This window comes from Limanda limanda, chromosome 9 (assembly GCF_963576545.1).
Source record: "Limanda limanda chromosome 9, fLimLim1.1, whole genome shotgun sequence".
NCBI classification, from domain to species: Eukaryota; Metazoa; Chordata; class Actinopteri; order Pleuronectiformes; family Pleuronectidae; genus Limanda; species Limanda limanda.
The window spans coordinates 28,644,625-28,658,401 of record NC_083644.1 but is presented as its reverse complement, the minus strand read 5'-3'; the positions used below and the strand labels follow the sequence as shown (position 1 = coordinate 28,658,401).

Sequence of the window (13,777 nt, the reverse complement as noted above, 5' to 3'; positions counted from 1 at the left end):
AAACGATACAAATAACAGAAATGGAATGTCAGGAGCCTGTAGACTTTGTAGCCCTGGAGGCTACTAATGATCATGTTAATGTAAATTATTAAATAAAAAGCCAAAAATGTCTGCCCATTGCAAATATGCTGATCAATATTGCTGTTGCAGATTGATTTGTCCCCTATGCAGGCCTAATCATTCAAATTCTATAGGCCTTAATTTTGAAGTATTTACTTTAACTTTATTGTCATGTGTCTGCCTTTTTCAAGCATTTATACAATATGGAAAATGAAAAGAGTACGTTGTATCAAACCCAAATCAATTTTTTTTGGAATCACACTGGTATTAAATAGTGAATAGCGATACTCATACTGCTCAAGAGAGGAGTTGCAGTTGAAGTCTGGAAAAACAAAGCTGGGTCTAAAGAATTTCTGTCAATTTTCAATCAGTCAGTCAATCAAACTTTGTTTTTATAACACTTTTTACAGGGGTTAGTGCAGTTCACAATTGACTAATGAATAGGAAATTTGACAAAATAATAGAAGCTGCTCACAGTGAAACAACATAGAATAAATATAAAAGCAAAAAAAATAAAGAAAACGTCAATGACAAGAGAAAGAAAACATTTAATAATATTAACAGACTGATGAAAAGGAATAAAATTCACAACAGAGTTCATGTTGTTGATGTTCATTCAATATGAAAACTTGGAGGAAACCAATGTAAAGACTTCAGAAAAGGAGTGATGTGATCTCTTTAATCTGAGCCACTCTTGCTGTAGAGTTCTGAATCAGCTGTAAGTTATCAATGATATTTTAAGGTAGACCTGATATTAAGGCATCACAGTAGTCCAGCCTGCTTAAAGTTGCTGTGTGTAGAATTTAGTGACATAAAGTGGTGAAGTTGCATGTTGCAGCTGAACACTCCTCACCTCATCCTCCCCTTCCAAACATGAAAGAGAACCTGTGTTAACCTTCAGTTGTCATAAATTGTCATAAATAGTTGTCATTATATTGTAAATTATACAAAAGTTTGTATAATTTAAGGTAGACCCAAAAAAGTTTGTATAATTTAGATGAAACACTCGTGAAAAAAAATCTTACACTCTGGACCTTTAAAGTACAAGCATATTTCAGTTTTGCAGACGGTAGAATCAGACAACCTTAATACCAACCATTCAATACTAGTACAGTATTACGGATCACCATGTGGATAGCTGTATGGCAACAGTTTACCATCCTCTATGGCTACTTCCATTATGATAATACTCCATGTGACAAAGCAAACATCTGTGACTGGATTCATGAACATTACAGTGAACTTCAGTGGCCTCCTCAGTCACCATATCTGAATCCAGAGGAACATGAATATGCAGCTGGCGAATGAAAAAGGAAAATGGAGCAGAACCTCAAAGAAATGTTTCCAACATTTTGTGGAATCCATGCCACAAATGACAGAGGATGTTTTCAGTGCAAATGGACGCTGTGGTGAGTATTAGGGTGGTGTTTATAGCACTTCAGAGTCTACAGACCGATTTATCCTGCTTTAGATGCCTCCCAGCCACTCCACACGGAAACGGTTAACAACTGCCACCTTCTGGTCATTTTGAGCATCGTGTTTTCTGAATATAGTGTCCATATAGTAGGACACTATATAATTCGTAATAATAATAGTGAGTGAGTGAGTGAGTGAGTGAGTGAGTGAGTGAGTGAGTGAGTGAGTGAGTGAGTGAGTGAGTGAGTACTCCACAGCCTTGGCTAAATGTGCTGACTTATGCACCGGTGATCCTATGGCTATAAAAATCCTGACGGACATTGTGAAATTCAGCAAGAATTTCCAGTTCCATTAAATTTATTGTCTGGCCTTCGAAATTCTGGACAGGAGCCGTTAAGGCCTGACCAAAGAGAATGATATGCCACTGTGTCTTGGTGAAATCCGCCCTGTGACCCAATTATTATTGGTGGCATTAGAAGCACTCGAGAACATTGGCGTCATTCACAAGGACTTTCAGGATCAAGCTCTTTGACTTTAGAGATGCTTGTCCAGTGAACCAAGTGAAGGCTGGAATGACCATACTGCCTCATGGTCTTGCGCCACATATGGAAGGGAGGTCTTGCGCCTCCCTTCCATATGTGTGAGGAAGTCTGTATAATGGCATTGACTTCTTCTCTCACAGCTGTAAATACGACTGGATGAAATTTCTGAAGTACTGGCTGGGCGAGGTATAACCTCGGCCTGATAACAGCTGAAAAATACAGCAGAGGTTATTTTACCTCAGATCAGGATGTAGGGTGAGGACTAAGGAGGCCAGAGGAATATGAGGATATATCTGGTGTCAGGTCATTCAATTTCAAAACAGGCCTTGACTTTTGATTTTGTAGGATGCAGTAGAGATAGCAAGAAAAACTAGACGATCACAAGTATGAAGGAATGATGTCCTTTTTAGACTTGAAGTCTGAATCTCAATGGTGGGCAGAGAACTTCTCCCAAAGAAGCCCTTAACAACTGTTTCATAACTATGGCTCACCTGGTAGAAGAGATGGAAACCAACTCACCTGTGTTGTTTTGATGATCAAAAGATTCAAAGAGATTCCAACACTGGAAATGTTACATTTGTCTCCTCAGGCATTAACAGTTCGACAAAGAAAATAAACTGCTTAGAACATTCCACTTGTGGTAACGATGAAGCTGGTGAAGAGGTTGCCACCTTGGAATACGATGCAGATGACGAGGATTCCAGATTTGAAGATTCCAACCATAACACTGAGAATTCAAAGCTAAGGGAGCTGTCTTTAAATGTTGATGAAGATTTCACAGTTTTTTAAACAGTGGTGCTCCAGCTGCCAATAGACCAGTTGATGCTGACGATCTTAAGACTGGCCATGGTGGAGTTTGTGTGAAAAAATGATTTAAAAGTCCAGTGTGTCTATTTATTTATTACTAGATTTATGTGAAAGGGATTTATTGTCAGACATTTAATATAATATAATCCTAGTGATGTTCTCACTAGCGTGTTTCATCTAAATTATATAAATTGTTGTCATATTTACCCTAGAATGGGTCTTTTATATTGAAATATAATTCAATATTTACATCATCGTCCTCCTCTCATTTTCATGAAAACTGAAGGTTACCAAAGGTTGTCTTTCATGTTTGGAAGGGGAGGATGAGGTGAGGGGTGTTCAGCTGCAACATGCAACTTCATCACTTTATGTCAATAAATTCTACACACTGCAACTTTAAAGCCATCTGCAAAATCTTCTGCAGCATTAATAAGGGATTAGTTTTCATCTCTAAACCTCCAAAGAACTAACTGCCACAAAATATTAAATTCCCAGCCCTGTGCCAGAGTCCTCCAACATGTATCTAAATGAAATTCAAATGAAAACATTCAAATTGAAACATCTTCATCTTCTTTGATAATTGTTGTTGGAAGTAAGTTCTGCTGTCTTACAAGCTGTAATTTAACGGCTTCATTGACATAGTTATCCATTGGATGCAGTGATCATTAAGATGCAAGTTTAGCTAATTCCATTAATTCATAAGCCATTTGTATGTAAAATGAGTTGCCCAATCACTCAAAATAGGTCATATTCACAAGTCACAATTGGTCTCATAGTGTTTAACAAGGTTCGATATCATCTGCCCATAACCTTCAACAAGAGTAAGGAAAAACCAACAAAAAATCAGGTGAAAAACATAGAAACCTCTGGGAGAGCCACATGTGAGGGATCCTTCTCCCAGGGTTAGGACGGACAGAAGTGCAGTAGATGCTGCGTGTAACTGAACACATCAACAAGTTTACAATATTTACAACATTGATTAGAAGAAACAGTTTTTAACATAATAGAAGGTGTGTCAAGTGTTTAAAGTATTTATGCATAAGAAAAGGTCTTATAGAGATGAGTGCATGTGTGGTGCATACCAAGAAAACCGTACTGGCCTGAAGGCTTGACTTTTATAGTGAGGGGGTTCTGTCGGGGGGATTTTGCTGCTATATTTTGGATCCACCTGTCTCCTCAGAGCGAGGAGCCACTGCAAATCAATACAAACTTGTTCTGACTGATCACTTTTAGCCTATGATGGAACATTTCTATCCTGGGGTATCATGCAGGACCACAATGCAACCATCCATAGGGCATGAGGGGTCAGTGAATGGTTTGATGATGTGAGTCATATCGTTGGCCTTAAATCTCTCAGCATCTCATCCCCAACACTGACATGGACTGACATGATGATAGCTCTCTCCACCAGCATCATCACAACATCAATGGAGGGATTACCTGCTAGTAGACCTAATCTAAAATAACCACTGAAAAACATTCTAGGAAATAACCTTTCAGAAAACATCTAGGGGCTTTTTAGTAATGTTCTTTAGTGGAACATTCACACACACACAAACACACACACACACACACACACACACATATATAGAGCCATTGTATTACACTGCATTAGGTTTGAGTAAGTGTGCCTAACAAATTGGAAAGTGTGTGTAACAGCAGTCCTCTTAAATGTGTTGTTTGACATAGGGGCTCACGAGATAAAATTGCTTTGCAGTTTTACATACATGTTCAAACAGACTGAGAGGGAGAGGGATCGAACGATCAACCTGCTCGCTAATGGACGACCCGCTCATCAAGGTTTAACAGTCATATACGTCTGCTCTCCAATATATGCCCCGCCCACCTTTCTCCGATATCCGCCCGACTCTACCCGAGTTATTTCCGAAAAGTAACTCGTGGTCCCATTTCATTGGCGGGACGCTCGTCCAATGAGCGGCGGCCATCTGTGCAGGGCTGTCAGCAGCAGAAGTTGTCGGGTGACGGTTCTTCGTGCCTTTATCAGCTGAGTTCTCCTCAGGTCTGCACTCTTCACCTCTCCGGTACCGGACAGCAGCGGACATGAAGCTCCCAGTGGCTCTTCTCACACTCTTAGCATCTGTTGCTGTGACCATTGACGCCACCATCTACTTCAAGGAGCAGTTTGAGGATGGAGGTGGAGTAGAGACAGTTCTTTTTCTATTGCTCTGAATGAGTAGTGTTGTGAAAGCTGCTTCCAGCCGTCTTTTCATTTGGTGGTTTTCTCTTTTCAAAATGTGGTCCTGGAACTATATTTGACAAGATAACCTCACTGTGTTATCATCCTCCTTTATGTCGAAGTTAGGCCACGTCGTGTTTGTTTGTGAGGGATGACGTTAGCTTAAAAATAAGTGAAGAACCGTAAAAAAGCAGTCAAATGAAAATCCAGCTGCTGATTTAAATGACATGTTTTATAAACCAAAAACGGCATTAATTGACGTCCTCGTATACGTCCAGAACTATTTTCACTTTTCATGAGAGCCGTATAAGAGCTCTCAGGTGAAATCCTCCATGTCTGCAGGTATGTATATATATATATATATATATAAGAAACCTCGACGATGCTCTAAACTCAGTCAGAATAAAAGTGCACATCACAGTACTGTTAACTACCAAGAGGTGATACTTGGGTCCATCCATCTGCAGACTAGAGACTGTTAGTAAATGGGACACTCCTCCATAGCCAAAACCCTGCTGATCTGCAGCTTACATGTAGATATGGACTGTATTCTGGTGAAGCTGTGTGAACAGCTGGTGAGTAACCAGTTTGAATGCTGTGTTCCAGATGGATGGATGAGCCGGTGGCTCCAGTCGAAGCACAACTCTGACTATGGCCAATGGAAACTGACAGCTGGAAAGTTTTATGGGGATGCTGAGGCTGATAAAGGTAAATCTCATACATCGTCTGTCATAGTCAGTTGGTACAAATGGATTTGTCTGACATTGCTGCTTTTGCATATGTTAGTTAATTTTTGATAGAGTCTTATGAAGGTGAAGGAGGTCTGCATTTACAGTATGACTTGCTCTTAGAGAAGGCACTATAAGGAACTAAAGGACCTGGTGTCTCATTTATAACCGTTGCGTACGCACAAAACTGGGCTTGAAATGTGCGTACACCACTTCTCACACAAATGGTGGGATTTTTAAAAACAAACTTGACAGGAAAATGTGCGCATTTCCAGGCAAACTCTGAATCATGCGTGCAAACGTTTTAGAGACGTGAGGTGGTGAACTGATGCCGGATTATTGATCCACAGCTTTAGTTGTGCTTGCACAACATAACTGTTCCACACAAACCTTTTAATTGCAAAAGATATAAAACAACTTTATTCATAGTTTTTAATAATATGTTCTAAGTGTGCGTGTATCATCAAATCGCTGCAGTGAACATGACTGTGCCACCAGGGGCACAGAGCGCACTAGAGATCACTGACAAAAATAAAGAAACTATTCACTTTCAAAATAATATGGTTAGGAATCACTGATGTTAACAGCTGGATTGCTCTAAATAAATAAATACTGCTGTGACACTCTAGCGTGATGGATGCACACAAATGGAAGGATGAGGAGGAAACAGCAATCACAAAGAGTTTTTGTCCCACTGATCAGCTGATATATATTCTATAGATCACAAGCACATAATGGTAATTCTGTTAAATTCTATAGATTAGGGACATCACAGCTGTCTCTGAATTTAATAATCCTGCAGTTTTGGATGATTAAAATACGAACAGGCGATACAACAAGTCCCCCCACATTCTGACAGTGTGTTTATTTTTTTTAAGTAGATCTAATTTTTTATTTCAAGCTTCGGTCTCTCTATCGTCTTCACTCTCACTCACTGTATTATCCACAGCAGCAGCAGAGTATCGGTGTATTTTCTTTATTATTGACATCACTGCTGTCCCATAAAATCGCTCTTCACCGCACTAAAAAGCTTCAATGTCAGAGTCAGAAAGTTTCACTTCCTCTCCCATCGCTTGATGCCGACTCTGTCATGACTCACTCTGGTAAACCCATTGGTCAGCAGCATAATTTAATATTCATGATGTGCTTTGCATTGACCAATTAAATGGTTGAATGTGGGCGTGTAGAGGGCGGAGTATGAGGTGCAATGGTTATAAATGAGACTCGTGGTCTGTAGAGTATGTGGAATGTGTTTGCAGGACTGGAGTAACCTGCCAGTCGGGCCTCTATTAACACCCCCGACTCTTAACGTTTTGTGTACAGTTCTCTGTGCTTGGATACTCCCTAGCTCCAGGTGAACATTTTATTGAACACAAACTTATTTCAAAGCATTTAATAGAAAAAAGAAACTGCATTTTTTGACAAACATTCTTTTTCTGAAACACATTTTCAAGATACCACACCGACCCTATGATGTCAGATGGTACTGTACTGTGGTTGTGTGTATTCTTAGATTTCATTTTCAATGAAAGTAGTATAAACCAGTGCTTTAGGCCCCTGGATACCTGGGGCCTTGGAGCAGCTGCTTGACTCAGTTAAAGAAAGAGTAATTAAATAAGAATACAAAATACTTGAGAAGAAACTTTTGCATGGTAGTCTACAAAAGCCCTGACAGGTTTGCTCCTATTTAGGTATTCAGACCAGCCAGGACGCCCACTTTTACGCCACGTCGGCCCGCTTTGAGCCCTTTAGCAATGAGGGAAAGCCCCTGGTTGTTCAGTTCACTGTCAAGCATGAGCAGAAGATTGACTGTGGAGGTGGTTATGTCAAGATCTTCCCCTCTGATGTCAACCAGAGTGATATGCACGGAGACTCACAATATTACATCATGTTTGGTGAGTTTGTTCTGTCATGTTTGTTTTGCAAACACACTGAGGCCTGAGCATGGAACATAACTTTTGGAGAGATGATGCACTTTTCTAAAAAGTAATTTCTACATTCAGCTGTTTTAAATACAATCTTTAGTTTTGCTTAATCTCTAATGTTAAACAATAGAAATGAAATATATCTCAATGTCTCCAGGGCCTGACATCTGTGGATACAGCACAAAGAAGGTGCATGTAATCGTGAACTACAAGGGCCAGAACCACCTCATCAAGAAAGACATCAAATGCAAGGTTGCCTTAGCAGACAGCATATTGAATAATATATAAATTAATTCATACTTTTTCTTGCTCACTCTAAATTCCCTTCTTCCACTCCCGAAGGATGACGAACTGACCCACCTGTACACGTTGATACTGAACCCAGACCAGACGTACGAGGTGAAGATCAACAATGAAAAGGTGGAATCTGGCTCGCTGGAGGATGACTGGGACATGCTGCCCCCGAAGAAGGTCAAGGACCCTGAGGCCACGAAACCCAGTGACTGGGATGACAGGGCCAAGATTGACGACCCCAGTGAAACCAAGCCTGAGGTAAGAAATTATCAACATCAAGTCTTGAGCATCGACAGGGTTTCCTCCAGTGCTCTATAGGCCTGGCGGGCCGCCAGGCTTTTCTCCCCCCACCGCCAGGCTAAGCGTCGCTTGTTTATTTATTTAAAAAAAAAAAAAAATGTTATGCACCAGAAACATGATACCAAAGACGGTGTAGCATATCCCCCGAAAGATTGATGAGACTTAACTGATGTTCAGGTCGTTTATTGAACCGTCCTTGTCACCGTTCACCTTAATAAAACTTTAAACAACTTAGAAACACCGTAAGAAATTGTGCCTCTTCGGCAGCTGCAGCTTCAGTATCTGTGTTCGCCTCCAGTCTGACCTGCTCTCGCTTTTTGTTTTAATATTTTGCCAACTAAAATATATATGTTTAAGCTATTGTAGCGTCCCCGCTTCCACAGGACACGGAACTTCTTCGTAGTTTAGTAGCTTTTATAATCCTCTACACGGACATGTGCACTTCTCACTCGCACACATCAACAACATTTCACTTCCTCATTGAGCCCCGATCCCAAAACAACCCCATCCCAACACAGTGTTTTACTGAACATACGTCAAAACCAAACATAAACATAAACCCAGTCCGTGACACTATTAGGCTGCAGCTCTATGGTTTTATTTATTTCAAAATAGGGTACTTCTTATTTCATACATTTTCCACAAATATGGGGAGGACTCAAATAGCCCTAGAAAGTTCTGTGTTTAATTTATTTCAAAGTAGGCCGACACTTGCCTGTGTATTTTGTTGTTTGTTATCTTGTTGCTTGTCTGTTTGAGTAGCTAGCTGAAAGAAAAGAAGTAGTACGCTTACCTTTATTGGTAACCTAACTGTTATGGTTCATTGTTTCTGAAATAAGAGGCCTGACTGCTATGATCACAGCAAACTTGAATTTTTTTTAATATTAAGCCATGGTTTAACTGCACTATAGGCCTTGTTTACCTGAAATGTGCACTTTATAATTTTATTTTGTACCGCCCTGTTTGGCAATGTTGTTTTTCAATAAAATAAAACATTTGCATAAAGCAAGCCAATCCACTTTTCCATGTTGATAAGAGCATTAAAACGGAAAAAAAATGATGGAAAAAAAATAAATGAAGGGACATTTAGAATAGATAAAAATTTGCGATTAATCGCGATTAAATATTTTAATCGTTTGACAGCACTAGTTAATAAGTATTGTTAATAAATGTCTTACAATAACACATAATTGTCATAATTTAAAAATTCCTTTCAACTTTTAACATTTTTTTTTTTACAAAAACACGGTCGGCTTCTCTAGCGGCCCTACCACCAGGCTTAGCAAGTTTTCTGGGGGAAACCCTGATCCCAATTTATCTCCTGCCCTCCCCACCTCACCTATTCCAAAAACATGTCCATAAAAGGCTAGAATTGTTGTCACTCTATGTTACATGTAGGTTTTCCCATCCTATTGAATAGGTAAACCTAAAGCACATATACCTGAACTTGTTTTGACCTTGTGTCCTGATTCTGATATAATTTAGAGTTGGTGGCTCTCTGTCTCTGGCATTTCACTTCTGATTAGTGATGGTGTTTTTTGTTAATGTGTGAAGTGAGCGCAGGTCTGAGGGGGAGTGAGGAGGGAGAACATGTGGTACACGGTAACCGGGCTGTTGCTGCGAAATTGATGCACGTGTTGGGGAAAGAATTTTCCAAATTAACTTCCATGACCAAGACTAAGTCGGTTAGAGGTCACATTCCTATTTTATCGTATGCGCAGTGTTATTAAATTGTATATTTTACGATTTAAGTGGTTACTCCGAACCTGCCTTTTTTTCCAGGACTGGGACATGCCAGAAACCATCCCTGACCCGGATGCCAAGAAGCCTGACGACTGGGACGAGGACATGGACGGAGAGTGGGAACCCCCCATGATCACCAACCCAGAGTATAAGGTATAGCTTGTACTGCTAAGCACATGGGCCAGAGCTGTGATCAATCACCATATCAAATCCCTTTACTGGTGTTTGTGTAGAATTGAATGTATGTTTGGGTAGTGGGGTAATATTCTGAAGGGATTATGTCTGTCATGGAACTGCTGGTATAACCAGCAGCTCTAACCCCTGTCGTGTTGTCTCTGCAGGGGGAGTGGAAACCCAAACAGATGGACAACCCTGACTACAAGGGAGCCTGGGTTCACCCTGAGATCGACAACCCAGAGTACACTCGTGATGCCGCAATGTACAAGTTTGACAACATTGGAGTACTGGGCCTGGATCTGTGGCAGGTAACAATCTACTCTGACACTGACAGAGTCTAAGTATATTTACAGAGTTAATGAATGTTATGTGGTAAAATCAATGGGCCTCATTTACTATCTGTGCTTAAACCCTGTGTATGAACGTACCTAAATTTGTTCGCACTCTGGGAAGAAAATGTAAACACACACACTATTAACTAAATGCATAGTACATAAAATTATAGATTGACAGCACATATTCAATTTACTAATGCATTGACCAAATGCTTTAAACAAACGCACTTATTTTCTGCAGAGAGTAAGAAAATTTCTGCGCTAGTATTAGTGAATGAGGCCCAATGATACCAGAGTTGAAGGAAGACGAGGGGGATTTCTTGAATATATGATTACTGTGTTTGTCTTTGTTCAGGTAAAAGCTGGTTCCATCTTTGACAACTTCCTAATCGGTGACAATGTCAAAGAAGCTGAGGAGTTTGGGAAGGAAACCTGGGAAGTTACAAAGGTAGGACTGTATTCAGATTGAGTAAACACGGTACTGTATATTTTAGACCAAATAAAAGAATGTTTCAAATAATTTGAACTATTTAGCTGTATTTCTCTTAATTTAAAAAAAATCTCTCTCACTACTGCAAAGAACCAGTGTTTGATTCACAGCAACATTACCCCTTGTTTAACTCAATGAACATGGGGAATGGGTAGCCAGCAAGGGATCACATCATTGAACTTTTTTGTTCAGTGTTTGGTGAGACACACCAGGAAACGGTTATAGTGTCAAGAAGTGTGATGTGTAGAGGACAGGCTATTTTTCTTTAGAAATTTCTAACGTGTCTGAGGAAAAGGTGATATTTCAGTAAGGTTCATATTTGCATCCATGTTGCCTAGCGGATATGTTGTCCTTACTTAACCATCTCAAATCCAAGGACATTATGTATAAAACTTCACACGTCGTTACCACAAGCTCATTAGTTAAATTTGAAAATAGAAAATTATCAACGTCAACTTAACCATGATCCTCCTGTTCAAAACATAAAATAATTAGTCTTCTTTTCACACCAGGAACCGGAGAAGAAGATGAAGGAGGAGCAGGAGGACATGGATAGGAAATTGAGGGAGGAGGAGGACAAGAGCAAGAAGGTTGATGAAGGTGATGAGGAGGAGGAGGAAGACGATGAGGAAGATGGCCAGGAAGAGGGCGAAAACGACGATGAGACGGATGAGGACTCTGGGACAGAAGAAGACGTTGACGTGAAAAAGAAGACCGAGTTGTAGAGAAGCCTTTGGACTGCTGTGTGCTTCTCTCTGTGGGTTCGAACCACAGAAAATGAGTGAAAGCCACTGATGGACTCTGGCCTTTCATACAGCAGCCTTTTATTCAAGAGTAGGGGCAGGGAGGGGTAACAGATTTATTTTTTATTGATCCTTGTTTTACTTTTTTTTGTCTTCAGACTATAGAAGGGAGAAGGGTTTACATGTCGTTTTTTCTTCCGTTTTGTTTGAGAATTTTCTAATCTAATGCGATTTTCCGAATGTGGTCGATCCCATAATGTGTGCTTGTCGAGCAGTTACCCAGAGCCAATTCCTAATTATTACTGCTTTTGCTGGGATGTCCACTAAAATCCAGGATCTGTGATATCTGGTCCATGCACTTTCCTTTCCTGTGTGATGTAGTACTGCTCGTTTTTCGAATTGCTCCCCTTCATAATTTATTAAATCATAATATGAATCCACTGAAAATACATATGTCCTAACCTCCAACTCTGTGTGTGAGTATGTGAGAGTGAGACTGCATAAAACAAACTGTGATTTTTTTTTTTTTACAATCTTTATTTTGTCATTGTTCTGGATGAGTGGCTGTTCTGTGGGTGCACTGTTTGTTTCTTTCTTGAGTTTCAGTCAATAAATTTAAGCTTCTCTCAAAAACCTGACACTTGTTTTTAATTACAGTGTTGATAAAGGGAATATGTGGATGTAGGTCTGGGCAATACATTTTGGGGGATAATTTTCACAAAATAAGTTTCATCAAAAGCAATATAACAAAAGTTCAAATATATTTATATAATACACGTGCAAGTACAGTGAAAGGTTTAAAGGTTCAGTGTGAAAGAGTTAAGTGAAAGGCATCTGTTGACAGAATTTAAATATTAAAAAATCCTAGTGATGTTTTCCTTAGTGTGTAATCATCTAAATTGTATGAATTGTTGTCTTTGCCCTTTATATTTAAATACTTTATATTTACATAAGTAGCAGGTCCTCTCTTCAGAGGCCTCCATGTTTTTCAAAGCTGTCCAAACTGGACAAACTTTTTTTGACAACTGAAGGCTACCACAGGTTCTCTTTCATGTTTGGGAGGGTGAGGTGAGGAGTATTCAGCTGCAACATGCAACTTCACTTAATTCTACACCGAACCTTTTTGAACACATAGCATGATAGATCTATATCAGGTTTGTAAAAGGATTTGCTTAATAAGTGTTAAATTATCTGCTCATTAAGAAGAGTTTAAAACCACAACTCCCTCAGGAGCAAAAAAGTCTTTAAACTAAAAAGAAATAATGAAACATTTGTTGTGATTATTATTGATATCGTCTGATATGAACATTTTTATCTTGTTATAAATGTTAACCATATTGCCCAGCCATATGTCCAGTATTCTTTGAAGAAGATTATTTAGATCAGGTGATAGAATGGGCGCCCAAAAAAATAAACTATGTATGTTTAGTATCAATGTGATAGCAGAGTTTCTTCGTGTGTAACCACATCACTATTTTTAAAAGGATAAAAGTTCCATCGCCACTGACTTCAATAACTTCCCAAAGCATTGAACTACAGCCATGTACATCACTTTTTTGGATGATGTACCAACATATTTGGCTTTTTTCGGTATTTGCAGGGCGTTTCTTTATTTGTATGTGATGTGACTTTTTGCAGAGTATGTGTCATCAATTTGGTAAAGTTGTGTTCCTAATTTGCAGTGCGCTGAGCTCTCCCGGCCACCATAGCTTTGGAAATACCTGATCTAATTTTAAGTCTGCATTTAATGTCAACTTTCATTCATGACATTCACACATGATGCTTCTCGTATTTTGTCCAATACTCAAAATGTATTTAAAATTTACGTCAAAGTCACACATCAGGCTTGCGTTTTTTATTCTGATTGTTGAAGCTCTATCAGCTTTAGAGCTGCTACAGGGGGAAAAAATGAAGATGAGCAATGAGAGGACATAATACTGTAGCACTGTTGACTGTATAATATTTTCCGACAGCACATGAATGCGACAGAGTGTTATGTCTTACCTCCAGCCGTAGGTGG

General features: G+C 39.5%; 1 pseudogene; it reads left to right on the top strand.

Annotated features, from left to right (window-relative positions):
* The first annotated feature begins 4,754 nt into the window (after positions 1–4,754).
* LOC133010147 (calreticulin-like) lies at positions 4,755–12,390 on the top strand (annotated as a pseudogene).
* The last annotated feature ends 1,387 nt before the right edge of the window (positions 12,391–13,777 follow it).